Raw genomic sequence first — 22,924 nt, forward strand, 5'->3', positions numbered from 1 at the left:
CTATTTTCGACTCAAATCATCTGAATCTCGATCGGGACCAGATAAGACATGTGAAAACAACGTAGCCGGACACTGCCGTATTTGGGGACAAAATTGACACCTATTTAATTGAAACGGGCAAAACGAACGTGACTCATTACTTCCGCAATGAGCTGGCGAGGGATTTTAGCCGAATTTTCTGCTTCTCTAAGACCCTCTCATTTGCGAATTTGTCCCGCTTCTGTTTAAGCTTTCCGTTTCGTCGAAAAATTCACGGCTAGGAGGAAGTACCGAAATTCGAGTCCGGTTCTAGTTTAAGTCGGTAATTAAGGCATAATAAATAGCTTTACATTTGCTATTTGCCTTCTTCTTATTTGTTTCTATTTCTTCTGGGAACATTGAGCGATTTTTGTTGTCTTGAGCAGGTTTCGTGCGGCAAGGGTATGACGCATATTACTCCGGAGATGGTTAACTCGTTAAAAACAATTATTCCAACTGCTTTATCCATAATTTACGTATACGGTCGTGACACGAGGACTTCCCAGGGAGGTCACCCATCCTAGCTCTGCCATCGCGCCAGAACGCTTAACTTCATGGTTCTGATTGGGCGAGAGCAGTGCTGCGTGTTGTTCATCGCCGCCTGCTCCACACGTAATCGAGGGATATAAGAATAAAAATCCCACTCGATGTCGGGTGCGATCATACCAGCACTAATGCACCGGATCCCATCAAAACTCCGAAGTTAAGTGTGCTTTGCCGAGAGCAGCACTAGGATGGGTGATCCCTGGGAAGTCCTCGTGTTGCACACCCCTTTACGGTGTTTTCTATTTTTGATTACTTTTGACAGACGATTTTCGGCTCAAATAATCTGAATCTCGATCAGGATTAGATAAGACATGTGAAATCAACGTAGCTCAAGCACTACCGGATTGGACAAAATTGTAGCCTAATTTGATTGTAAACGGGCAAACGAACGAGACTCATTACTCCACAAGAGCTGCAAAATTGTAGCCGAATTCTTTCTCTAGGACCCTCTAATTTGCGATTTTTCGCTTTTGTTAAGCTTTCGTTTCCTCGAAAAATCCGCTTAGGAAGTCGGACATCGATTTCGGTTCCATTGTTATTGTATTCTCACAGGCAATATAATAGCCTTACATTCAACTATTGTCTTCTTTCTATTTTTTTTTCTCTTTGCTGGGAACATTTAGCAATTTTTTTTGTCGTGAGCCGGTCTGTGCAGAATGGTATAACCGCAAATTACTCCGGAGACGGTTAAACTCATTAAACAACAATATTCGATTGTTTTAGCCCATAATTTACGTAAACGGGTCGCGACACGTGGGCTGCCAGGGAGGTCACCCATCCTCGCTCTGCCATCGCGCCAGAACGCTTAACTTCATGGTTCTGATTATGCGAGAGTAGAGCCGCGTGTTTTCCATCCACCGCCCGCTCACACAGTACCTGAGGGATATAAGAATAAACATACCACTCAATGTCGGGTGTGATCATACCCTGCACTATTGCACCGGATCCATCAAAACTCCGAAAGTTAAGCGTGCTTGGTCAAGAGCAGTACTAGGATGGGTGACCCCCTTGGAATTCCTCCTGTTGCACCCCTTTCTACTTTTGATTACTTGTTGACAGACGATTTTCGGCTCAAATCATCTGAATCTCGATCGGGACCAGATAAGACATGTGAAAACAACGTAGCTCGGACACTGCCGGATTTGGACAAAATTGCAGGCTAATTGATTGTAAACGGGCAACGAACGAGACTCATTACTCCGCAATGAGCTGGCGAGATTTTAGCCGAATTCTTTCCCTAAGACACTCTAATTTGCGATTTTTCGTTTCTGTTAAGCTTCTGTTTCCTCGAGAAATCCGTTTAGGAAGTCCGAAATTCGATTCCGGTTCCATTTTATCGTATCCCATGTATAATAATAGCTTTACATTCGCTATTTTCTTCTTCTTATTTTTTTTCTATTTTCTGTGAACATTTAGCGATTTTTGTTGTCGTGAGCCGGTTCGGTGCAGAAGGGTATGACGCAGATGACTTCGGAGACGGTTAATTCATTAAAAACAATTATTTCGACTGTTTTAGCTATAATTACGTAAACGGTCGCGACACAAGGACTTCCAAGGGAGGTCACCCATCCTAGCTCTTTCATCGCGCCAGAACGCTTAAATTCATGGTTCTGATTGGGCGAGAGCAGTGCCGCGTGTTGTCCATCGCCGCCAGCTCCACACGTACTCGAGGGATATAAGAATAAACATCCCACTCAATGTCGGGTGCGATCATACCAGCACTAATGCTCCGGATCCCATTAGAACTCCGATGTTAAGCGTGCTTGGGCGAGAGCAGTACTAGGATGGGTGACCCCCTGGGAATTCCTCGTGTTGCTCCCCTTTTCGTGTTTTTCTATTTTTGATTACTTGTTGACAGATGATTTTCGGCTCAAATCATCTGAATCACGATCGGGATCAGATAAGACATGTGAAATCAACGTAGCTTGGGCACTGCCGGATTTGGAAAAAATTGAAGCCTAATTTGATTGTAAACGGGCAAACGAACGAGACTCATTACACCGCAATGAGCTGGCGAGATTTTAGCCGAATTCCTTCTCTAAGACCCTCTAATTTGCGATTTTCCGCTTCTGTTAAGCTTCCGTTTCCTCCAGAAATCCGCTTAGAAAGTTCTAAATTCGATTCCGGTTCTATTTTATCGTATCCCAGGCATAATAATTGCTCAACCATCCTAGCTCTGCGATCGCGCCAGAACGCTTAACTTCATGGTTCTGATTGGGCGGGAGCAGTGTCGCGTGTTGTCCATCGTCGCCCGCTCCACACGTACTCGAGGGATATAAGAATAAACATCCCACTAAATGTCGATTGCGATCATACCAGCATTAATGCACCGGATCTAGTCAGAACTCCGAAGTTAAGCGTGCTTGGGCGAGACCAGTACTAGGATGGGTGACCCCTTGGAAGTTCTCGTGTTGGACCCCTTTTCGTGTTTTTCTATTTTTGATTACTTGTTGACAGACGATTTTCGGCTCAAATCATCCGAATCTCGATCGGGACCAGATAAGACATGTGAAATCAACGTAGCTCGGGCACTGCCAGATTTGGACAAAATTGTAGGCTAATTTGATTGTAAACGGGCAAACGAACGAGACTCAGTACTCCGCAATGAGCTGGCGAGATTTTAGCCGAATTATTTCTCTAACATGCTCTAATTTGCGATTTTCCGCTTCTGTTAAGCTTCTGTTTCCTCGAGAAATCCGTTTAGGAAGTCCGAAATTCGATTCCGGTTCCATTTTATCGTATCCCAGGCATAATAATAGCTTTACATTCGCTATTTTCTTCTTCTTATTTTTTTCTATTTTCTGTGAACATTTAGCGATTTTTGTTGTCGTGATCCGGTTCGGTGCAGAAGGGTATGACACAGATGACTCCGGAGACGGTTAACTCTTTGAAAACAATTATTTCGACTGTTTTAGCTATAATTATGTAAACGGTCGTGACACAAGGACTTCCAAGGGAGGTCACCCATCCTAGCTCTGTCATCGCGCCAGAACGCTTAAATTCATGGTTCTGATTGGGCCGACAGCAGTGCCGCGTGTTGTTTATCGCCGCCCGCTCCACTTGTACTCGAGGGATATAAGAATAAACATCCCACTCAATGTCAGGTGCGATCATACCAGCACTAATGCACCGGATCCACTCAGAACTCCGAATTTAAGCGTGCTTGGGCGAGAGCTGTACTAGGATGGGTGACCCCCTGGGAAGTCCTCGTGTTGTACCCCTTTTCGTGTTTTTTTATTTTTGATTACCTGTTGACAGACGATTTTCGGCTCAAATCATCTGAATCTCGATCGAGAGCAGATAAGACATGTGAAATCAACTTAGCTCGGGCACTACCGGATTTGGACAAAATTGTAGTCTAATTTAATTGTAAACGGGCAAATGAATGAGACTCGTTACTCCGCAATGAGCTGGCGTGATTTTAGCCGAATTCCTTCTCTAAGACCCTTTAATTTGCGATTTTCAGCTTCTGTTAAGCTTTTGTTTCTCTAGAAATCCGTTTAGAAAGTCCGAAATTCGATTCCGGTTCCATTTTATCGTATCCCAGGCATGATAGAAGCTTTACATTCGCTATTTTCTTCTTCTTATTTTTTTTCATTTTTCTGGGAACATTTAACGATTTTTGTTATCGTGAAATGGTTCTGAGCGGAAGGGTATGACGCAGATTACTCCGGAGACGGTTAACTCATTAAAAAAATTATTTCGACTGTTTTATCCATAATTTACGTAAACGGTCGCGACACGAGGACTTCCCAGGGAGGTCACCCATCCTAGCTTTGCCATCGCGGCAGAAAGCTTAACTTCATGGTTCTGTTGTCCATCGTCTCCCGCGCCACACGTACTCGAGGGATATAAAAATAAACATCCCACTCAATGTCGGGAGCAATCATACCAGCACTAATACACTGTATCCCATCAGAACTCCGAAGTTAAGCGTGTTTTTCTATTTTTGATTACTTGTTGACAGACGATTTTCGGCTCAAATCATCTGAATCTTGATCGGGACCAGATAAGAAATGTGAAATCAACGTAGCTCGGACACTGCCGGATTTGGACAAAATTGTAGGCTAATTTGATTGTAAATGGGCAAACGAACGAGACTCTTACTCTGCAATGAGCTGGCGAGATTTTAGCCGAATTCCTTCTCTAAGACCCTCTAATTTGCGATTTTCCGCTTTTGTTAAGTTTCCGTTTCCTCGAGAAATCCGTTTAGAAAGTTCTAAATTCGATTTCGATTCTTTTTTATCGTATCCCAGCATAATAATAGCTTTACATTCGCAATTTTCTTTTTCTTATTTTTTTTTCTATTTTCCGGGAACCTTTAGCGATTTTTGTTGTCGTGAGACGGTTCTGTGCGGAAGGGTATGACGCATATTACTCCGGAGACGGTTAACTCATTGAAAACAATTATTTTGACTGTTTTATCCATAATTTACGTAAACGGTCGCGACACGAGGACTTTCCAAGGAGGTCACCCATCCTAGCACTGCCATCGCGCCAGAACGCTTAACTTCATGGTTCTGATTGGGCGAGCGCAGTGCCGCGTGTTGTCCATCGCCGCCCGCTCCACATGTACTCGAGGGATATAAGAATAAACATCCCACTCAATGTCGGGTGCGATCATACCTGCACTTATGCACCGGATTCCATCAGAACTCCGAAGTTAAGCGTGCTTGGGCGAGAGCAGTACTAGGATGTGTGACCCCCTTGGAAGTCCAAGTGTTGCACCCCTTTTCGTGTTTTTCTATTTTTGATTACTTGTTGACAGTCGATTTTCGGCTCAAATAATCTGAATCTCGATCAAGACCAGATAAGACATGTGAAATCAACGTAGCTCGGGCACTGCCGGATTTAGACAAAATTGTAGGCTAATTTGATTATAAACGGGCAAACGAACGAGACTCAGTACTCCGCAATGGGCTGGCGAGATTTTAGTTGAATTATTTCTTTAAGACCCTCTAGTTTGCGATTTTCCACTTTTGTTAAGCTTCTGTTTCCTCGAGAAATCCGTTTAGGAAGTCCGAAATTCGATTCCGTTTCCATTTCATCGTATCCCAGGGATAATAATAGCTTTACATTCGCTATTTTATTATTCTTATTTTCTTTTCTATTTTTTGGGAACATTTAGCGATTTTTGTTGTCGTGAGTCGGTTCTGTGCGGAAGGGTATGATGTAGATTACTCCGGAGACGGTTAACTCATTAAAAACAATTATTTGGACTGTTTTAACTATAATTTATGTAAACGATCGCGACACAAGGACTTCCAAGGGAGGTCACCCATCCTAGCTCTGTCATCGCGCCAGAACGCTTAACTTCATGGTTCTGATTGGGCGAGAGCAGTGCCGCGTGTTGTCCATCGCCGCCCGCGCCACACGTACTCGAGGGATATAAAAATAAACATCCACTCAATGTCTGGAGCAATCATACAAGCACTAATGCACTGTATCCCATCAGAACTCCGAAGTTAAGCGTGTTTTTCTATTTTTGATTACTTGTTGACAGACGATTTTCGGCATAAATAATCAGAATCTTGATCGGGACCAGATAAGAAATGTGAAATCAACGTAGCTCGGACACTGCCGGATTTGGACAAAATTGTAGGCTAATTTGATTGTAAATGGTCAAACGAACAAGACTCTTACTCCGCAATGAGCTGGCGAGATTTTAGCCGAATTCCTTCTCTTAGACCCTCTAATTTGCGATTTTCCGCTTTTGTTAAGTTTCCGTTTCCTCGAGAAATCCGTTTAGAAAGTTCTAAATTCGATTCCGGTTCTATTTTATCGTATCCCAGCATAATAATAGCTTTACATTCGCTATTTTCTTTTTCTTATTTTTTTTTTATTTTCTGGGAACATTTAGCGATTTTTGTTGTCGTGAGACGGTTCTGTGCGGAAGGATATGACGCATATTACTCCGGAGACAGTTAACTCATTAAAAACAATTATTTTGACTGTTTTATCCATAATTTACGTAAACGGTCGCGACACGAGGACTTCCCAGGGAGGTCACCCATCCTAGCTCAGCCATCGCGCCAGAACGCTTAACTTCATGTTCTGATTGGGCGAGAGCAGTGCCGCGTGTTGTCCATCGCCGCCCGCTCCACACGTACTCGAGGGATATAAGAATAAACATCCACTCAATGTCGGGTGCGATCATACCTGCACATATGCACCGGATCCCATCAGAACTCCGAAGTTAAGCGTGCTTGGGCGAGAGCAGTACTAGGATGTGTGACCCCCTTGGAAGTCCAAGTGTTGCACCCCTTTTCGTGTTTTTCTATTTTTGATTACTTGTTGACAGACGATTTTCGGCTCAAATTATCTGAATCTCGATCGGGACCAGATAAGACATGTGAAATCAACGTAGCTCGGGCACTGCTGGATTTGGACAAAATTGTAGGCTAATTTGATTATAAACGGGCAAACGAACGAGACTCAGTACTTCGCAATGGGCTGGCGAGATTTTAGCCGAATTATTTCTTTAAGACCCTCTAATTTGCGATTTTCCGCTTCTGTTAAACTTCTGTTTCCTCGAGAATTCCGTTTAGGAAGTCCGAAATTCGATTCCGTTTCCATTTTATCGTATCACAGGCATAATAATAGCTTTACATTTGCTATTTTATTCTTCTTATTTTCTTTTCTATTTTCTGTGAAAATTTAGCGATTTTTGTTGTCGTGAGACGGTTCTGTGCGGAAGGGTATGACGTAGATTACTCCGGAGACGGTTAACTCATTAAAAACAATTATTTCGACTGTTTTAGCTTTAATTTATGTAAACGGTCGCGACACAAGGACTTCCAAGGGAGGTAACCCATCCTAGCTCTTTCATCGCGCCAGAACGCTTAACTTCATGGTTCTGGTTGAGCAAGAGCAGTGCCGCGTGTTGTCCATCGCCGCCCGCTCCACACGTACTCGAGGGATATAAGAATAAACATCCCACTCAATGTCGGGTGCGATCATACCAGCACTAATGCACCGGATCCCATCAGAACTCCGAAATTAAGCGTGCTTGGGCGATAGCAGTACTAGGATGGGTGACCACCCTTGGAAGTCCTCGTGTTGCACCCATTTTCGTGTTTTTCTATTTTTGATTACTTGTTGACAGACTATTTTCGGCTCAAATCATCTGAATCTCGATCAGGACCAGATAAGACATGTGAAAACAACGTAGCTCGGACACTGCAGGATTTGGACAAAATTGTAGGCTAATTGGATTGTAAACGGGCAAACGAACGAGACTCATTACTCCGCAATGAGCTGGCGAGATTTTAGCCGAATTCTTTCACTAAGACACTCTAATTTGCGATTTTCCGCTTCATTTAAGCTTCTGTTTCCTCGAGAAATCCGTTAAGGAAGTCCGAAATTTGATTCCGGTTCCATTTTATCGTATCCCGGGCAGAATAATCGCTTTACATTCGCTATTTTCTTCTTCTTATTTTTTTCTATTTTCTGTGAACATTTAGCGATTTTTGTGGTCGTGAGCCGGTTCGGTGCAGAAGGGCATTACGCAGATGACTCTGGAGGCGTTTAACTCATTAAAAATAATTATTTCGACTGTTTTAGCTATAATTATGTAAACGGTCGCGACACAAGGACTTCCAAGGGAGATCACCCATCCTAGCTCTGTCATCGCGTCAGAACGCTTAAATTCATGGTTCTGATTGGGAGAAAGCAGTGCCGCGTGTTGTCCATCGCCGCCTGCTCCACACGTACTCGAGGGATATATAAATAAACATCCCACTCAATGTCAGGTGCAATCATACTAGCACTAATGCACCAGATCCCATCAGAACTTTGAAGTTAAGCGTGCTTGGGGGAGACCAGTACTAGGATGGAAGACCCCCTGGGAAGCTTGTGTTGCACCTTTTTTCGTGTTTTTCTACTTTCGATTACTTTTTGACAGACGATTTTCGGCTCAAATCATCTGAATCTCGATCGGGACCAAATAAGACATGTGAAATCAACGTAGTTCGGGCATTGCCGGAGTTGGAAAAAATTGTAGGCTAATTTTATTGCAAACGGGCAAACGAACGGGACTCATTACTCCGCAATGACATTGCGAGATTTTAGCCGAATTCTTTTTCTAAGACCTTCTAATTTGCGATTTTCCGCTTCTGTTAAAGCTTACGTTTCCTCGACAAATCCGCTTAGGAGGTCCTAAATTCGATTCCGGTTCCATTTTATCGTATCCCAGGCATAATAATAGCTTTACATTCACTATTTTCTTATTCTTATTTTTTTTCTATTTTTTGGAAACATTTAGCGATTTTTGTCGTCGTGAGCCGGTTCTGTGCGGAAGGGCATGACGCAGATTACTCCGAAAACGGTTAACTCATTAAAAACAATTATTTCGACTGTTTTAGCTATAATTTTCGTAAACGGTCGCGACACAAAGACTTCCCAAGGAGGTCACCCATCCTCGCTCTGCCTTCGCGCCAGAACGCTTAAATTCATGGTTCTTATTGGGTGAGAGCAGTGCCGCGTGTTGTCCATCGCCGCCCGCGCCACACGTACTCGAGGGATATAAGAATAAACATCCCACACAATGTTGGATGCGATCATACCAGCAGTATTGCACCGGATCCCATCAGAACTCCAAAGTTAAGCGTGCTTTGGCGAGACCAGTACTAGGATGGGCGACCCCCTAGGAAGTCCTCGTGTTGCACCTCTTTTCGTTTTTTTCTATTTTTGATTACTTGTTGACAAAAGATTTTTGGCTCAAATCATCTGAATCTCGATCGGGACCAGATAAGACATGTGAAATCAACGTAGCTCGGGTACTGCCGGATTTGGACAAAATTTTAGGCTAATTTGATTGTAAACGGGCAAACGAACAAGACTCTTACTCCGCAATGATTTGGCGAGATTTTAGCCGAATTCTTTCTCTAAGACCCTCTAATTTGCGATTTTCCGCTTCTGTTAAACTTCCGTTTCCTCGAGAAATCAACTTAGGAAGTCTGAAATTCGATTCCGGTTCCATTTCATCGTATCCGAGGCATAATAATAGCTTTACATTCGCTATTTTCTTCTTTTTATTTTTTTTCTATTTTCTGGGAACATTTAGCGATTTTTGTTGTCGTGAGCCGGTTCTGTGCGGAAGGGTATGACGTAGATTACTCCGGAGATGGTTAACTCATTAAAAACAATTATTTCGACTGTTTTATACATAATTTACTTAAACGGTCGCGACACGAGGACTGCCCAGGGAGATCACCCATCCTAGCTCTGCCATCGCGCCAGAACGCTTAACTTCATGGTTTTGATTGGGCGAGAGCAGTGCCGCGTGTTGTCCATCACCGCCCGCTCCACACGTACTCGAGGGATATAAGAATAAACATCCCACTCAATTTCGGGAGCGATCATGCCAGCACTAATGCATCGGATCCCATCAGAACTCCGAAGTTAAGCGTGCTTGGACGAGACCAGTACTAGGATGGGCGACCCCCTGGAAATTCCTCGGGTTGCACCGATTTTCGTGTTTTTCTATTTTTGATTACTTGTTGACAGACGATTTTTGGCTCAAATCATCTGAATCTCGATCGGGACCAGATAAGACATGTGGAATCAACATAGCTAGGGCACTGCCGGATTTGGACAAAATTGTAGGCTAATTTGATTGTAAACGGGCAAACGAACGAGACTCTTACTCCGCAATGAGCTGGCGAGATTTAAGCCGAATTCCTTCTCTAAGACCCTCTAATTTGCGATTTTCCGCAATTGTTAAGTTTCCGTTTCCTCGAGAAATCCGTTTAGGAAGTCCGAAATTCGATTCCGGTTATATTTTATCGTATCCAAAGCATAATAATAGACTTACATTCGCTATTTTCTTCTTATTATTTTTTTTCTATTTTCTGGGAACATTTAGCGATTTTTGTTTTCGTGAGACGGTTCTATGCGGAATGGTATGACGCAGATTACTCTGGAGATAGTTAACTCATTAAAAACAATTATTTCGACTGTTTTAGATATAATTTACGTAAAATGTCACGACACGAGGACTTTTCAGAGAGGTCACCCATCCTAGCTCTGCCATCGCACCAGAATGCTTAAATTCATGGTTCTGATTTGGCGAGACCAGTGCCGCGTGTTGTCCATCGCTGCCCGCTCCACACGTACTCGAGGGATATAAGAATAAACATCCCACTCAATGTCGTGTACGATCATACCAGCACAAATGCACCGAATCCCATCAGAACTCCGAAGATAATCGTGCTTGGGCGAGAACAGTACTAGGATGGGTGACCCCGTGGGAAGTCCTCGTGTTGCACCCCTTTTCGTGTTTTTCTATTTTTGATTACTTGTTGACAGACGATTTTCGGCTCAAATCATCTGAATAACGATCGGGACCAGATAAGACATGTGAAATCAACGTAGCTCGGGCACTGCCGGATTCAGACAAAATTGTAGCCTAATTTGATTGTAAACGGGCAAACGAACGAGACTCATTATTCCGCAAATAGCTGGCGAGATTTTAGCCGAATTCCTTCTCTAAGATCCTCTAATTTGCGATTTTCCTCTTCTGTTAAGCTTCTGTTTTCTCGAGAAATCCGCTTAGGAAGTCCGAAATTAGATTCCGGTTCCATTTTATCGTATCCCAGGCATAATAATAGCTTTACATTCACTATTTTCTTCTTCTTATTTTTTTTTTCTATTTTATGGGAACATTTAGCGATTTTTGTTGTCGTGAGCCGGTTCTGTGCAGAAAGGTATGACGCAGATTACTCCGGAGACGGTTAACTCATTAAAAACAATTATTTCTACTGTTTTAGCTATAATTTACGTAAACGATCGCGACAGGAAGACTTCCGAGGGAGGTCACCCATACTAGCTCTGCCATCGCGTGTTGTCTATTGCCGCTCGCGCCACACGTACTCGGGGGATATAAGAATAAACATCCCACTCAATGTAAGGAGCGATCATACCAGCACTAATGCACCGGATCCCATCAGAACTCCGATGTTAAGCGTCATTGGTTGAGACCACTACTAGGATGGGTGACCCCATGGGACCTCGTGTAGCACCCCTTTTCGTGTTTTTCTATTTTTGATTATTTGTTGACAGACGATTTTCGGCTCAAATCATCTGAATCTCGATCGGGACCAGATAAGACATGTAAAATAAACGTAGCTCGGGCACTGCCGGATTTGGACAAAATTTTAGGCTAATTTGATTGTAAACGACCAAATGAACGACACTCATTACTCCGCAATGAGATGGCGAGATTTTAGCCGAATTCCTTCTCTAAGACCATCTAATTTGCTATTTTTCGCTACTGTTAAGCTTCTGTTTCTCTTGACGCAGATTACTCCGGAGACGGTTAACTCATTAAAAACAATTATTTCGACTGTTTTAGCTATAATTTACGTAAACGGTCGCGACAGGAGGACTTCCCAGAGAGGTCAACCATCCTAGCTCTGCCATCGCGCCAGAACGCTTAAATTCATGGTTCTGATTTGGCGAGAGCGGTGCCGCGTGTTGTCCATCGCCGCCCGCTCCACACGTACTCGAGGAAAATAAGAATAAACATACCACTCAATGTCGGGTGCGATCATACCAGCACTAATTCACCGGATCCCATCAGAACTCCGAAGTTAAGCGTGATTGGGTGAGACCAGTACTAGGAAGGGTGACCCCCTGGGAAGTCCTCGTGTTGCACTCCTTTTCGTGTTTTTCTATTTTTGATTACTTGTTGACAGACAATTTTCAGCTCAAATCATCTGAATTTCGATCGGGACCAGATAAGACATGTGAAATCAACGTAGATCGGGCACAACCGGATTTGGAAAAAATTGTAGCCTAATTTGATTGTAAACGGGCAAACGAACGAGACTCATTTCTCCGCAATGAGCTGTCGAGATTTTAGCCGAATTTCTTCTCAAAGACCCTCTAATTTGCGATTTTCCGCTTCTGTTTCCTCGAGAGGAAGTTCTAAATTCGATTTCGGTTCCATTTTATCGTATCCCAGGCATAATAATTGCTTTACATTCGCAATTTTTTTCTACTTAAATTTTTTTCTATTTACTGGGAACATTTAGCGATTTTTATTGTCTTGAGGGTTCTGTGGGGAAGGGTATGACGCAGATTACTCCGGAGGCGGTTAACTCATTAAAAACAACTATTTCGATTGTTTTATCCATAATTTAAGTAAACGGTCGCGACACGAGGACTTCCCAGGGAGGTCACCCATCCTAGGTCTGCCATAGCGACAGAACGCTTAACTTCATGGTTCTGATTAGGCGAGAGCAGTGCCGCGTGTTCTCCATCTCCGCCGGTCCACACGTTCTCGAAGGATATAAAAATAAACATCCCACTCAATTTCGTGTGCGATCATACCAGTACTTATGCACCGGATCCCATCAGAACTCCGAAGTTAAGCGTGCTTGGTCAAGAGCAGTACTAGGATGGGTGACCCCCTTGGAAGTCCTCGTGTTGCACCCCTTTTCGTGTTTTTCTATTTATGATTACTTGTTGACAGACGATTTTCGGCTCAAATCATCTGAATCTCGATCGGAACCAGATAAGACATGTGAAATCAACGTAGTTCGGGCACTGCCGGATTTGGACAAAATTTTATCTTAATTTGATTGTAAACGGGCAAACGAACGAGACTCATTACTCCGCAATGAGCTTGCGACATTTTAGCCGAATTCCTTCTTTAAAATCCACTAATTTGCGATTTTCCGCTTCTGTTAAGCTTCCGTTTCCTCGAGAAATCCCCTTAGGAAGTCCGAAATTCGATTCCGGTTCCATTTTATCGTATCCGAGGCATAATAATAGCTTTACATTCGCTATTTTCTTCTTATTATTTTTTTTTCAATTTTCTGGGAACATTTAGCGATTTTTGTAAACGTGAGCCGGTTCTGTGCGGAATGGTATGACGCAGATTACTCTGGAGATGGTTAACTCATTAAAAACAATTTTTTCGATTGTTTTAGCCATAATTTACGTAAACGGTCGCGACACGAGGACTTCCCAGGGAGGTCACCCATCCTAGCTCTGCCATCGCGCCAGAACGCTTAACTTCATGGTTCTGATTGGGCGAAAGCAGTGCCGCGTGTTGTCCATCATCATCCGCTCCACACGTACTCGAAGGATATATAAGAATAAACATCCCACTTAATGTCGAGTGCGATCATACCAGCACTAATGCATCGGATCCCATCAGAACTCCGAAGCTAAGTGTGCTTGGGCGAGGGCAGTATTAGGATGGGTGACCCCCGGGGAAATCCTCGTGTTGCACCCCTTTTCGTGTTTTTCTATTTTTGATTAATTAGTAACAGACGATTTTTGGCTCAAATCTTCTGAATCTCGATCGGATCAGATAAGACATTTGAAATCAAAGTAGCTCGGGCACTGCCGGATTTGGAGACTCTAACTCCGCAATGAGCTGGTGAGATTTTAGCCGAATTCCTTCTCTACTCATTACTCTGCAATGAGCTGGTGATATTTTAGCCGAATTCCTTCTCTAAGACCCTCTAATTTGCGATTTTCCGCTTCTGTTAAGCTTCCGTTTCCTCGAGAAATCCGTTTAGGAAGTCCGAAATTCGATTCCAGTTACATTTTATCGTATCCCTGGCATAATAATAGCTTTACATTCGCTATTTTCTTCTTCTTATTTTTTTTCTATTTTATGGGAACATTTAGCGATTTTGTTGTCGTGAGCTGGTTTTGTGCGGAAGGCTATGACGTAGATTACTCCGGAGATGGTTAACTCAATAAAAACCATTTTTTCGACTCTTTTAGCTATAATTTACGTAAACGGTTGCGACACGAGGACTTCCCAGGGAGGTCACCCATCCTCGCTCTGCCATCGTGCCAGAACGCTTAACATCATGGTTCCGATTGTGCGAGAGCAGTGCCGCGTCTTGTCCATCGCCGCCCGCTCCACACGTACTCGAGGGATATAAGAATAAACATCCCACTCAATGTCGGGTACGATCATACCAGCACTAATTCAATGGATCCCATCAGAACTCCGAAGTTAAGCGTGTTTGGGCGAGACCTGTACCAGGATGGGTGACCCCCTTGGAAGTTCTCGTGTTGACAGAAGATTTTCGGCTCAAATCATCTGAATCTCGATCGGGACCAGATAAGACATGTGAAATCAACGTAGCTCGGGCACTGCCGGATTTGGACAAAATTGTAGTCTAATTTGATTGTAAACAGGCAAACGAACGAGACTCATTACTCCGTTGGCGAGATTTTTGCCAAATTCCTTTTCTAAGACCCTCTAATTTGCGATTTTTCGCTTCTGTTAAGCTTCCGTTTCCTCGAGAAATTCGCTTAGGAAGTCCGAAATTCGATTCCGGTTCCATTTTATCGTATCCCAGGCATAATAATAGCTTTACATTCGCTATTTTCTTCTTCTTATTTTTTTTCTATTTTCTGGGAATATTTCGCAATTTTTGTAAACGGGAGCCGGTTTTGTGCGGAAGGGTATGACGCAGATGACTCTAGAGAAGGTTAACTCATTAAAAACAATTATTTCGACTGTTTTATCCATAATTTACGTAAACGGTTGCGACACGAGGACTTCTCAGGGAGGTCACCCATCCTAGCTCTGCCATCACGCTAGAACGCTTAACTTCGTGATTCTGATTGGGCGAGAGAAGTGCCGCGTGTTGTCCATCGCCGCCCGCGCCACACGTACTCGAGGGATATAAGAATAAACATCCCACTCAATGTTTGTTGTGATCATACCAGCACTAATGCACCAGATCCCATCAGAACTCCGAAGTTAAGCGTGCTTGGGCGAGACCAGTACTAGGATGGGTGACCCCCTCGGAAGTCCTCGTGTTGCATGCCTTTTCGTGTTTTTCTATTTTTAATTAATTGTTGACGGACGATTTTCGGCTAAGAACATCTGAATCTCGATCAGGACAAGATAAGACATGTGAAATCAACGTAGCTCGGGCACTGCCGGATTTGGACAAAATTGTAGCCTAATTTGGTTGTAAACGGGCAAACGAACGAGACTCATTACTCCGCAATTAGCTGGCGAGATTTTTGCCGAATTCCTTTTCTAAGACCCTCTAATTTGCGATTTTTCGCTTCTGTTAAGCTTCTATTTCCTCGAGTAATCGGCTTAGGAAGTCCGAAATTCGATTACGGTTACATTTTATCGTACCTCTGGAATAATAATAGCTTTACATTCGCTATTTTCTTCTTCTTATTTTTTTTCCTATTTTCTGGGAACATTTAGAGATTTTTGTTGTCGTGAGCCGGTTCAGTGCGGAAGGATATGACGCAAATTATTCCGGAGACAGTTAACTCATTAAAAACAATTATTTCGACTCTTTTAGCTACAATTTACGTAAGCGGTCGCGACACGAGGACTTCCCAGGGAGGTCAACCATCCTAGCTCTGCCATCGCGCCAGAATGCTTAACTTCATGGTTCTGATTGGGCGAGAGCAGTGCCGCGTGTTGTCCATCGCCGCCCGCTCCACACGTACTCGAGAGATATAAGAATAAACATCCCACTCAATGTCAAGTGAGATCATACCAGCACTAATGCACCGGATCCCATCAGAACTCCGAAGTTAAGCGTGCTTGGGTGAAACCAGTATTAGGATGAATGACCCCCTGAGAAATCCTCGTGTTGCATGCCTTTTTGTGTTTTTCTATTTTTGAATAATTGTTGACAGACGATTTCGGCTCAAAACATCTAAATCTCGATCGGGACAAGATAAGACATGTGAAATCAACGTAGCACGGGCACTGCCGGATTATGACAAAATTGTAGCCTAATTTGATTGTAAACGGGCAAACGAACGAGACTCATTACTCCGCAATGAGCTGGCGAGATTTTAACAGAATTCCTTCTCTAAGACCCTCTAATTTGCGATTTTCCGCTTCTGTTAAGCTTCCGTTTCCTCGAGAAATCCGCTTAGGAAGTCAGAAATTCGATTCCGGTTCCATTTTATCGTATCTCAGGCATAATAATAGCTTTACATTCGCTATTTTCTTCTTCCTATTTTTTTTCCTATTTTCTAGGAACATTTAGCGATTTTTGTTGTCGTGAGCCGGTTCTGTGCGGAAGGGTATGATGTAGATTACTCCGGAGACGGTTAACTCATTAAAAACAATTATTTCGACTGTTTTAGCTATAATTTACGTAAACGGTCGCGACACGAGGACTTCCTAGGGAGGTCACCCATCCTAGCTCTGCCATCGCGCCAGAACACTTAACTTCATGGTTCTGATTGGGCGAGAGCAGTGCCGCGTTTTGTCCATCGCCGCCCGCGCCACACGTACCCGATGGATATAAGAATAAACATCACTCAATTTCGGGTGCGATCATACCAGCACTAATGAACCGGATCCCATCAAAACTCCGAAGTTATGCGTGCTTGGGCGAGACAACTATTAGGATGGGTGATCCTCTGGGAAGTCCTCGTGTTGCATGCCTTTTCATGTTTTTCAATTTTTGAATAATTGTTGACAGACGATTTTCGGCTCAAAACATCTGAATCTCGATCGGGACAAGATAAGACATATGAAATAAACGTAGCTCGAGCACTGCCGGATTTGGACAAAATTGTAGGCTAATTTGATTGTAAACGGGCAAACGAACGAGACTCATTACTCCGCAAAGAGCTGGCGAGATTTTAGCCGAATTCCTTCTCTAAGACCCTCTAATTTGCGATTTTTTGATTATGTTAAATTTCTGTTTCCTCGAGAAATCCGCTTGGGAAGTCCGAAATTCGATTCTGGTTTAATTTTATCGTATCCCAGGCATAATAATATCTTTACATTCGCTATTTTCTTCTTCTTATTTTTTTTCTATTTTCTGGGAACATTTAGCGATTTTTATTTTCGTGAGCCGGTTCTGTGCGGAAGGGTATGATGCAGATTACTCCAGAGACGGTTAACTCATTAAAAAAAATTATTTCGACTGTTTTAGCTATAATTTACGTAAACGGTCGCGACACGAGGACTTCCTAGGGAGGTCACCCATCCTAGCTCTGCCATCGCGCCAGAACGCTTAACTTCATGGTTCTGATTGGGCGAGAGCATTGCCGCGGGTTGTCCATCGTCGCCCGCTCCACATGTACTTGAGGGATATAAGAATAAACATCCCACTCAATGTCGGGTGCGATCTTACCAGCACTAATGCACCGGATCCCATCAGAACTCCGAAGTTAAGCTTTCTTGGGCGAGAGCAGTACTAGGATGGGTGACCCCCTGGGAAGTACTCGTGTTGCACCCCTTTTCGTGTTTTTCTATTTTTGATTAATTGTTGACAAGCGATTTTCGGCTCAAATCATCTGAATCTCGATCGGGATCAGATAAGACATGCGAAATCAACGGAGCTCGGACACTTCCCGATTTGGACAAAATTGTAGCCTAATTTGATTGTAAACTGGCAAACGGACGAGACTCATTACTACGCAATGAGCTGACGAGATTTTTTTTCTATTTTCTGGGAACATTTATCGATTTTTGTTGTCGTGAGCCGGTTCTGTGCCGAAGGGTATGACGCAGATTACTCCAGAGTTGGTTAACTCATTAAAAGCAATTATTTCGACTGTTTTAGCCATAATTTACATAAATGCTCGTGACACGAGGACTTCTTAGGGAGGACACCCATCCTAGCTCTGCCATCGTGCCAGAACGCTTAACTTCATGGTTCTGATTGGGCGAGAACAGTGCCGCGTGTTGTACATCTCCGCCCGCTTCACACGTACTCTAGAGATATAAGAATAAACATCCTAATCAATGTCGGGTGCGATCATACCTGCACTAATGCACCGGATCCAATCAGAACTCAGAAGTTAAGCGTGCTTGGGCGAGAGCAGTACTAGGATGGGAGACCCCCTGGGAAGTCCTTGTGTTGCGCCCCTCTTCGTGTTTTTCTATTTTTGATTACTTCTTGACAGACGATTTTCGGCTCAAATCATCTGAATCACGATCTGGACCAGATAAGACATGTGAAATCAACGTAGCTCAGGCACTGCCGGATTTGGACAAAATTGTACCCTAATTTGATTGTAAACGGGCAAACGAACGAGACTCATTATTCCGCAATGAGCTGATGAGATTTTAGCCAAATTTTTTCTCTAAGACCTTCTAATTTGCGATTTTCTTCTTCTGTTAAGCTTCCGTTTCCTCGAGAAATCCGCTTAGGAAGTCCGAAATTCGATTCAGGTTCCATTTTATCGTATTCCAAGCATAATAATAGCTTTACATTCGCTATTTTCTTCTACTTATTTTTTTTCTATTTTCTGGGAATATTTAACGATTTTTGTTGTCGTGAGCCGGTTCTGTGCGGAAGGGTATGACGCAGATTACTCCGGAGACGGTTAACTCATTAAAATATATTATTTCTACTGTTTTATTTATAATTTACGTAAACGGTCGCGACACGAGGACTTTCCAGGGAGGTCACCCATCCTAACTCTGCCATCGCGCCAGAACGCTTAACTTCATGGTTCTGATTGGTCGAGAGCCGTGCCGCGTATTGTCCATCGCCGCCCGCTCCACAGGTACTCGATGAATTTAAGAATAAACATCCCACTCAATGTCGGGTGCGATCATACCAGCACCAATGCACCGGATCCCATCAGAACTCCGAAGTTAAGCGTGCTCTGGCGAGAGCAGTACTAGGACGGGTGATCCCCTGGGAAGTCCTCGTGTTGCACCCCTTTTCGTTTTTATATATTTTTGATTACTTGTTGACAAATGATTTTCGGCTCAAATCATCTAAATCTCGATCAAGACCAGATAAGACGTGAAATCAACATAGCTCGGACACTGCGGGATTTGGACAAAATTGTAGCTTAATTTTATTGTAAACGGGCAAACGAACGAGACTTATTTATCCGCAATGGGCTGGCGAGATTTTAGCCGAATTCCTTTTCTATGACCCTCAAATTTGCTATTTTCCGCTTCTGTTAAGTTTCCGTTTTCTCGAGAAATCCGCTTAGGAAGTCCCAAATTCGATTGCGGTTCCATTTTATCGTATCGCAAGCATAATAATAGCTTTACATTCGCTATTTTCTTATTACTATTTTTTTTCTATTTTCTGGAAACATTTAGCGATTTTTGTCGTCGTGAGCCAGTTCTGTGCGAAAGGGTATGACGCAGATTACTCCGGAGACGGTTAACTCATAATTTACGTAAACGGTCGCGAAACGAGGACTTCCTAGGGAGGTCACCCATCCTAGCTCTGTCATCGCGCCAGAACGCTTAACTTCATGGTTATGATTGGGCGAGAGCAGTGTCGCGTGTTGTCCGTCGCCGCCCGCTCCACACGTACTCGAGAGATATAAGAATAAACATACCACTCCATGTCGGGTGCGATCATACCAGCATCAATGCACCGGATCCCATCAGAACTACGAAGTTAAGCGTTCTTGGACGAGAGCAGTACTAGGATGGGTGACCCGCTGAGAAGTCCTCGTGTTGCACCCCTTTTCGTGTTTTTCTATTTTTGATTACTTGTTGACAGACAATTTTGGGCTCAAATCATCTGAATCTCGATCGGGACCAGATATGACATGTGAAATCAACGTAGCTCGGGCACTGCCGAATTTGGACAAAATTGTAGCCAAATTTGATTTTAAACGGGCAAACGAACGAGACTCATTATTACGCAATGAGCTGGCGAGATTTTAGCCAAATTCCTTCTCTAAGACCCTCTAATTTGCGATTTTCAGCTTCTGTTAAGCTTCCGTTTCTCGAGAAATCCGCTTAGGAAGTCCGAAATTCGATTCCGGTTCTATTTTATCGTATCTCAGGCATAATAATAGCTTTACGTTTGCTATTTTCTTTTTCTAATTTTTTTTCTATTTTCTGGAAACATTTAGCGATTTTTGTTGTCGTGAGCCGATTCTGTGCGGAAGGGTATAACGCAGATTACTCCGGAGACGGTTAACTCATTAAAAAATATTATTTCGACTGTTTTATCCATAATTTACATAAACGGTCGCGACACGAGGACTTCCCAGGGAGGTCACCCATCCTAGCTCTGGCATCGTGCCAGAACGATTAACTTCATGGTTCTGATTGGTCGAGAGCAGTGCCACGTGTTGTCCATCGCCGCCCGCTCCACACGTACTCGATGGATATAAGAATAAACATCCCACTCAATGTCAAGTGCGATCATACCAACAATAATGCACCGGATCCCATCAGAATTCCGAAGTTAAGCGTGCTAGGGCGAGAGCAGTACTAGGATGGGTGATCCCCTGAGAAGTCCTCGTGTTGCACCCCTTTTCGTGTTTTTCTATTTTTGATTACTTGTTGACAGATGATTTTCGGCTCAAATCATCTGAATCTCGATCGGGACTAGATAAGACATGTGAAATCAACGTAGCTCGGGCACTGCCGGATTTGGACAAAATTGTAGCCATATTTGATTGTAAACAAGCAAACGAACGAGACTCATTACTCCGCAATGAGCTGACGAGATTTTAGCTGAATTCCTTCTCTAATTTGCGATTTTCCGCTTCTGTTAAGCTTCCGTTTCCTCGAAAATCAGCTTAGGAAGTCCGAAATTCGATTTCGGTTCCATTTTATCGTATCCCTGGGATAATAATAACTTTACATTCGCTATTTTCTTATTATTTTTTTCTATTTTCTGGAAACATTTAGCGATTTTTGTTGTCGTGAGCCAGTTCTGTGCGAAAGGGTATGACGCAGATTACTTCGAAGACGGTTAACTCATTAAAAACAATTATTTCGACTGTTTAGCCATAATTTACGTAAACGATCGGGACACGAGGACTGCCCAGGGAGGTCACCCATCCTAGCTCTGCCATCGCGCCAGAACATTTAATTTCATGGTTCTGATTGGGCGGGAGCAGTGCCACGTGTTGTCCATCGTCGCCCACTCCACACGTACTCGAGGGATATAAGAATAAACATCCCACTCAATGTCGGGTGCGATCATACCAACACTAATTCACCGGATCCAATCAGAACTTCGAAGTTAAGCGTTCTTGGGCGAGAGCAGTACTAGGATGGGTGATCCCCTGAGAAGTCCTCGTGTTGCGCCCCTTTTCGTGTTTTTCTATTTTTGATTACTTGTTGATAGACGATTTTTGGCTCAAATCATCTGAATCTCGATCGGGACTAGATAAGACATGTGAAATCAACGTAGCTCGAGGCACAGCCGGATTTGGAAAAAATTGTAGCCTAATTTGATTGTAAACGGGCAAACGAACGTGACTCATTCTCCGCACTGAGCTGGCGAGATTTTAGCCGAATTTCTTCTCTAAGACGCTCTAATTTGGGATTTTCCGCTTCTGTTAAGCTTCTGTTTCCTCGAGAAATCCGTTTAGGATGTCCGAAATTCGATTCTGGTTCCATTTTATCGTATCCCAGGCATAATAATAGCTTTACATTCGTTATTTTCTTCTTATTATTTTTTTTCTATTTTCTAGAAACATTTAGCGATTTTTGTTGTCGTGAGTCGGTTCTATGCGGAAGGGTATGACGCAGATTACTTCGGAGACGGTTAACTCATTAAAAACAATTATCTCGACTGTTTTATCCATAATTTAAGTAAACGGTCGCGACACGAGGACTTCCCAGGGAGGTCACCCATCCTAGCTCTGCCATCGCTCCAGAACGCTTAACTTCATGGTTCTGATTGGGCGAGAGCAGTGCCGCGTGTTGTCCATCGCCGCCCGCTACACACGTACTCGAGGGATATAAGAATAAACATCCCACTCAATTTCGGGTGCGATCATACCCGCACTAATGCACTAGATCCCATCAGAACTCCGAAGTTAAGCTTGCTTGGGCGAGAGCAGTACGAGGATGGGTGACCCCCTGGGAAGTCCTCGTGTTGCGCCCCTTTTCGTGTTTTTTTATTTTTGATTACTTGTTGACAGACGATTTTTGGCTCAAATCATCTGAATCTCGATCGAGACCAGATAAGACATGCGAAATCAAAGTAGCTCGGGCAGTGCCGGATTTGGACAAAATTGTAGCCTAATTTGATTGTAAACAGGCAAACGAACGAGACTCATTACTCCGCAATGAGCTAACGAGATTTTAGCCGAATTCCTTCTCTAAAACCCTCTAATTTGCGATTTTTCGCTTCTGTTAAGCTTCCGTTTCCTCGAGAAATCCGCTTAGGTAGTTTGAAATTCGATTCCGGTTCCATTTTATCGTATCCCAGGCATAATAATAGCTTTAAATTCGCTATTTTCTTATTCTTATTTTTTTTTCTATTTTCTGGAAATATTTAGCGATTTTTGTTGTCGTGAGCCAGTTCTGTGCGAAAGGGTATGACGCAGATTACTCCGGAGACGGTTAACTCATAATTTACGTAAACGGTCGCGACACGAGGACTTCCTAGGGAGGTCACCCATCCTAGCTCTGCCACCGCGCCAGAACGCTTAACTTCAT

The 22,924-nt window shown here is 43.3% G+C and overlaps 18 non-coding genes and 9 pseudogenes across 18 annotated transcripts; all 27 read left to right on the top strand.

Moving 5' to 3' along the window:
• The first annotated feature begins 670 nt into the window (after nt 1-670).
• On the top strand, nt 671-788 carry LOC142511767 (5S ribosomal RNA; annotated as a pseudogene).
• A 688-nt stretch (nt 789-1,476) lies between these two features.
• LOC142512598 (5S ribosomal RNA) lies at nt 1,477-1,596 on the top strand (annotated as a pseudogene).
• A 670-nt stretch (nt 1,597-2,266) lies between these two features.
• On the top strand, nt 2,267-2,385 carry LOC142513985 (5S ribosomal RNA). Its single transcript, XR_012809902.1, has one exon. It is a non-coding gene; the product is annotated as a 5S ribosomal RNA (ribosomal RNA).
• A 481-nt stretch (nt 2,386-2,866) lies between these two features.
• On the top strand, nt 2,867-2,984 carry LOC142511175 (5S ribosomal RNA; annotated as a pseudogene).
• A 682-nt stretch (nt 2,985-3,666) lies between these two features.
• On the top strand, nt 3,667-3,785 carry LOC142508403 (5S ribosomal RNA). Its single transcript, XR_012806617.1, has one exon. It is a non-coding gene; the product is annotated as a 5S ribosomal RNA (ribosomal RNA).
• Nucleotides 3,786-5,176: 1,391 nt separating this feature from the next.
• Nucleotides 5,177-5,295, top strand: LOC142506304 (5S ribosomal RNA). Its single transcript, XR_012804599.1, has one exon. It is a non-coding gene; the product is annotated as a 5S ribosomal RNA (ribosomal RNA).
• A 1,414-nt stretch (nt 5,296-6,709) lies between these two features.
• LOC142516939 (5S ribosomal RNA) lies at nt 6,710-6,828 on the top strand. Its single transcript, XR_012812706.1, has one exon. It is a non-coding gene; the product is annotated as a 5S ribosomal RNA (ribosomal RNA).
• A 684-nt stretch (nt 6,829-7,512) lies between these two features.
• LOC142507338 (5S ribosomal RNA) lies at nt 7,513-7,632 on the top strand. Its single transcript, XR_012805598.1, has one exon. It is a non-coding gene; the product is annotated as a 5S ribosomal RNA (ribosomal RNA).
• A 681-nt stretch (nt 7,633-8,313) lies between these two features.
• LOC142511286 (5S ribosomal RNA) lies at nt 8,314-8,430 on the top strand (annotated as a pseudogene).
• A 684-nt stretch (nt 8,431-9,114) lies between these two features.
• LOC142509508 (5S ribosomal RNA) lies at nt 9,115-9,233 on the top strand. Its single transcript, XR_012807679.1, has one exon. It is a non-coding gene; the product is annotated as a 5S ribosomal RNA (ribosomal RNA).
• A 682-nt stretch (nt 9,234-9,915) lies between these two features.
• LOC142510682 (5S ribosomal RNA) lies at nt 9,916-10,034 on the top strand (annotated as a pseudogene).
• A 682-nt stretch (nt 10,035-10,716) lies between these two features.
• LOC142508692 (5S ribosomal RNA) lies at nt 10,717-10,835 on the top strand. Its single transcript, XR_012806896.1, has one exon. It is a non-coding gene; the product is annotated as a 5S ribosomal RNA (ribosomal RNA).
• Nucleotides 10,836-11,472: 637 nt separating this feature from the next.
• On the top strand, nt 11,473-11,590 carry LOC142512855 (5S ribosomal RNA; annotated as a pseudogene).
• Nucleotides 11,591-12,104: 514 nt separating this feature from the next.
• On the top strand, nt 12,105-12,223 carry LOC142517295 (5S ribosomal RNA). Its single transcript, XR_012813049.1, has one exon. It is a non-coding gene; the product is annotated as a 5S ribosomal RNA (ribosomal RNA).
• A 660-nt stretch (nt 12,224-12,883) lies between these two features.
• Nucleotides 12,884-13,002, top strand: LOC142516544 (5S ribosomal RNA). The gene has a single exon (XR_012812333.1). It is a non-coding gene; the product is annotated as a 5S ribosomal RNA (ribosomal RNA).
• Nucleotides 13,003-13,688: 686 nt separating this feature from the next.
• LOC142516109 (5S ribosomal RNA) lies at nt 13,689-13,807 on the top strand. Its single transcript, XR_012811922.1, has one exon. It is a non-coding gene; the product is annotated as a 5S ribosomal RNA (ribosomal RNA).
• A 689-nt stretch (nt 13,808-14,496) lies between these two features.
• Nucleotides 14,497-14,610, top strand: LOC142512300 (5S ribosomal RNA; annotated as a pseudogene).
• A 640-nt stretch (nt 14,611-15,250) lies between these two features.
• Nucleotides 15,251-15,369, top strand: LOC142517420 (5S ribosomal RNA). The gene has a single exon (XR_012813167.1). It is a non-coding gene; the product is annotated as a 5S ribosomal RNA (ribosomal RNA).
• A 684-nt stretch (nt 15,370-16,053) lies between these two features.
• On the top strand, nt 16,054-16,172 carry LOC142511932 (5S ribosomal RNA; annotated as a pseudogene).
• Nucleotides 16,173-16,853: 681 nt separating this feature from the next.
• LOC142511553 (5S ribosomal RNA) lies at nt 16,854-16,972 on the top strand (annotated as a pseudogene).
• A 683-nt stretch (nt 16,973-17,655) lies between these two features.
• LOC142515681 (5S ribosomal RNA) lies at nt 17,656-17,774 on the top strand. Its single transcript, XR_012811514.1, has one exon. It is a non-coding gene; the product is annotated as a 5S ribosomal RNA (ribosomal RNA).
• Nucleotides 17,775-18,288: 514 nt separating this feature from the next.
• LOC142516401 (5S ribosomal RNA) lies at nt 18,289-18,407 on the top strand. The gene has a single exon (XR_012812197.1). It is a non-coding gene; the product is annotated as a 5S ribosomal RNA (ribosomal RNA).
• Nucleotides 18,408-19,090: 683 nt separating this feature from the next.
• On the top strand, nt 19,091-19,209 carry LOC142516144 (5S ribosomal RNA). The gene has a single exon (XR_012811955.1). It is a non-coding gene; the product is annotated as a 5S ribosomal RNA (ribosomal RNA).
• A 650-nt stretch (nt 19,210-19,859) lies between these two features.
• On the top strand, nt 19,860-19,978 carry LOC142507552 (5S ribosomal RNA). The gene has a single exon (XR_012805807.1). It is a non-coding gene; the product is annotated as a 5S ribosomal RNA (ribosomal RNA).
• A 682-nt stretch (nt 19,979-20,660) lies between these two features.
• Nucleotides 20,661-20,779, top strand: LOC142508597 (5S ribosomal RNA). The gene has a single exon (XR_012806804.1). It is a non-coding gene; the product is annotated as a 5S ribosomal RNA (ribosomal RNA).
• A 667-nt stretch (nt 20,780-21,446) lies between these two features.
• LOC142509889 (5S ribosomal RNA) lies at nt 21,447-21,565 on the top strand. Its single transcript, XR_012808035.1, has one exon. It is a non-coding gene; the product is annotated as a 5S ribosomal RNA (ribosomal RNA).
• A 683-nt stretch (nt 21,566-22,248) lies between these two features.
• LOC142517557 (5S ribosomal RNA) lies at nt 22,249-22,367 on the top strand. The gene has a single exon (XR_012813297.1). It is a non-coding gene; the product is annotated as a 5S ribosomal RNA (ribosomal RNA).
• The last annotated feature ends 557 nt before the right edge of the window (nt 22,368-22,924 follow it).

This window comes from Primulina tabacum, chromosome 10 (assembly GCF_025594145.1).
Source record: "Primulina tabacum isolate GXHZ01 chromosome 10, ASM2559414v2, whole genome shotgun sequence".
Lineage (NCBI taxonomy): Eukaryota > Viridiplantae > Streptophyta > Magnoliopsida > Lamiales > Gesneriaceae > Primulina > Primulina tabacum.